This window comes from Lampris incognitus, chromosome 3 (assembly GCF_029633865.1).
Source record: "Lampris incognitus isolate fLamInc1 chromosome 3, fLamInc1.hap2, whole genome shotgun sequence".
NCBI classification, from domain to species: domain Eukaryota; kingdom Metazoa; phylum Chordata; class Actinopteri; order Lampriformes; family Lampridae; genus Lampris; species Lampris incognitus.
In genome coordinates, this window is record NC_079213.1 from 10,318,557 (window position 1) to 10,322,479 (window position 3,923).

Here is a 3,923-nt window from a genome sequence, read left to right on the forward strand (position 1 = left end):
GAATTTGAATCAATGCCTCTTGCAGAGGGAGGGGGGGGGGTATTCCCATGTAGTGATGAAATAAACAGGTTAACACAACACACCTGAGAGAGGACTGCTGTGTGCGCCGGTGTGCATAGACACAAGCGTGCCTTGTCACCCCTTTGTGTGTGGACAACTGCTACGGCACACGAGGGCGAATCAAATCAATCGATCCATCAAAACCCTATTGAATAATACAACACAAGGCACTTGACATTATGTCAAAGTGCACAGATATGGTCATTTAAAAGTAGGTAATTATAAAAGAAGAAGACAACGAAAACAAAGGGAATCGGACAAAGAGCAGATGAAAACAACAAAGTTAAAAACAAAGAAATACAATAGAATTCAAAACATGTTAAAGAATAAGGAAGTACAATAACATGACAGGACCTGTACCTGATCCAGCAGCTCCTAAGGCAAGGCAAGGCAGATTTATGTATAGCGCATTTAAAAGCTCGTTATATAAAACATAAAAGGCATTAAGACAACATGTAAAACCAACATAAGGCAAAAAAAGACATTTAAAAACAAATAAAAAGAGTACAAGTTACAGTGCAGTATAAGATGATAATCAAGAGCTTCCGATTTGATTTAATAAAAGGCAGCGGCAAACAGGAAAGTCTTCAGTCTTGATTTAAAAGAACTGCGAGTTGCAGCAGACCTGCAGTTTTCTGGGGGTTTGTTCCAGATAAGTGGTGCATAAAAACTGAAAGCTGCCTCTCCGTGTTTATTTTGACTCTGGCAACAGAAAGCAGACCTGTCCCAGATGATGTGAGAGATCTGAATGGTTCATAGTGTAGCAGTAGATCAGAAATGTATTTTGGCCCTAAACCTCGCGAGCAGAGTTTTAAATTCAATTCTTTGACGGACAGGAAGCCAGTGTAAAGACCTCAGAACTGGAGTGGTGTGATCCACTTCTTTGGTCTTAGTAAGAACTCGAACAGCAGCATTCTGAATCAGCTGCAGCTGTTTGATGGATTTTTTTTTTTTTAGAGAAACCTGTAAAGACGCCATTAGAGTAGTCAAGTCGACTGATGATAAATGCATGGACAGGTTTTTCCAAATCCTGCTGAGACACAAATCCTTGTATTCTTGGTATATTCTATTCTTCAAGTGATAGTAGGCTGACTTTTTAATCATCTTAATGTGGCTGTATAAATTCAGGTCTGAGTCCATGACCACCAAGATTTCTGGCTTGGTTTGTGGTTTTTGATATTACCGATTGCAGCTGAATGCTGAATTTTAATTGTTCTTCCTTGACTCCAAAGATAATTACTTCAGTTTTATCTTTTTTTAATTGAAGAATATTCGGAGACATCCAATCGTTGATTTGTTCAGTGCATTTACTCAGCGCTTTCTATGAGATGATAGTCCCCTGTTGATATGGTTATGTAAATCTGTGTGTTGTCTGCATAATTATGGTAAAATATTTTGTTGTTTTCCATAATCTGAACTAGTGGGAGAATACAGATGTTAAACAGACGCGGCCCCAGAATGGAGCTTTGGGGAACTCCAGAGGTCATTTTTGTCCCCTCAGATTTGTAATTACATATAGACACAAAGTAGCTCTGTCCTTTAAGTAGGATTCAAACCAGTTTAGTGCAGTGCCAGAATGTCCCATCCAGTTTTCCAATTGGTCCAGTTATATGTTGTTGTCGACTGTATCAAATGAAGCACTGAGATCCAATAATACCAGGAATGAGATTCGACCACTGTCTGTGTTTAAGCAGATGTCATTAAAGACCTCAACAAGAGCAGTCTCAGTGCTGTGCTGTGGTCAAAATCCTGACTGGAAGACGTCAAAACAGTTGTTTAGTGCCAAGAAGTTGTTCAGCTGCTGGAAAGAGCTTTTTCAATGATTTTACTTAGAAATGGGAGGTTTGAATATGGGCCTATTATTGTTCATAAGTGAAGTGTCTAAATAATTATTTTTTAAGGGTGGCTTGATTACTGCAGTTTTCAGGGCCTGTGGGAAGAAGCCTGAGAGAAGAGATGTTTTGACAATTTATAGAAGTTCTGAGGCCGTGCAATTTTTGACATGTTTTAAAAAGCCCGTTGGCAGAATATCGAGGCAGCAGGAGCAGGATTTCAGACATTGAAAAAAAAATCCCCAAGTTTTTATGGTTGATGGGATCAAATTGCGTCATTCTCTTTGAATTGATTTAGTTGGACACAGGGACAACGCATACCCTGTGTCTAGTGCAGAGGCACAGGCTGCCTGTCTAATTTTCTGAATTTTGTCATCGAATAAAGAGGCAAATTCATTGCAAGCCCTGGTAGATAGAAAGAAATTCAGAGGCTACTCTGCCACAGGAGGGTTTGTTAGCCTGTCAACAGTAGCAAACAAGGCATGTGCATTATTATTATTTTTGGCAATGATGTCAGAGAAGTAGGACCTGTCATAAGGAAAAGTAAGATTTGTGTTTCGCCACCTGCGTTCGGCTATACAACACTCTCTTTCTTCTGTCCTGACCAAAGTGACACATGACCACCTTCACCTTAGTGGGTCCAATGCATTGATAACATCCGTAATTTTTAAATGGAAATTATCTACAAGCTCACTGAGTGAGACCCAAGACGGGGCGGGGGTGGAAGAGAAAGCCTGAATAAACATTTCACTGGTACTTTCAGTGATATAGAGTTTTGTGATACCTCTGTTTGAACATTTATGTGAAGAGAGATAGTACTCTCAAAGACAAGACCAATGATGGGAGAGAGCAACATCAGTCACCACAACCTTAGAACTGTTCAGATCTGTGGACATAATAAAGTCCAGAGTGTGCCCCTTGTTGTGTGTGGGCTCCTTCACATGCCGAGTCAATCCATAGTTATCAAGAATACAAAACAGCTATTTAGTTCATCTGTCTTGGACGTTGTCAACATGGATGTTTAAATCACCAGCAATAACTATAGAGTCAATACAGATTAAAGACAGCAGTTCAGTTAAGTCATCAAAAAAGTATGCATGGTGTTTCGGTGGCCTATAGACATGTAGAAATATAACTCAAGAGGACTTCAACTGAAGAGAGACATATTCAAAAGAAGCCAAATTTCCATAAGATATCTTCTTGCGGAGCGTGCGGGTAGTTTAGTGGTCTAGGCCGTTGCCTACCAACACGAGGCTCGCCAGTTAGAATCTCCGTGTTACCTCCAGCTGAGTTGGGCGTCCCTACAGACACAATTGGCCGTGTCTGCGGGTAGGAAGCCGGATGTGGGGTATGTGTCCTGGTCACTGCACTAGCGCCTCCTCTGGTCCTCCCACGTGCTACATCCCTCTGGTGAAACTCCTCAATGTCAGGCGAAAAGAAGCGGCTGGCGACTCCACATGTATCGGAGGAAGCATCTGTAGCCCTCCCCGGATTGGCAGAGGGGGAGCAGCGACCCAGACGGCTCGGAAGAGCGGGGTAATTGGCCAATTGGAGAAAAATGGGGGGGGGGGGGGTAAGAAAAAAATATACATACTATATGTTTTTCCTGCCAAGGACCTGATGTTTAGTAATGTTAAATTTAGTGTGTTAAGGGTATTATCTGTCCAAATTTTTGTGGCCACAGCTGTGGCTGCTGGCGTTCAGCTGCAGCCAGATTACATAAAGTAGCTGAATGCTTTGAGTACACTTTGTTCTTCCTGAAGCTGGTCAAACAGGAGTTGCAGACCTTGGAGCTGCTGCTCGCTGTCTGGGGTGGGCTGTATCATGTGTCATCATGCATGCTGTTATTTCAGGTCTCTCCTATTGCACTGTCACAATATACACTAAATAGGACCACTGTTTGCTGTTATTTAACGCCTCTCCTACTGTAGTCACAACTTTCTGTAACTTGCTTCGGTCAAGTTGTTTCCAGACATTCACCGGACATTAGTCATTATTTCCTTTGTCCATGGGTCGTCACCCCTAAGTGAA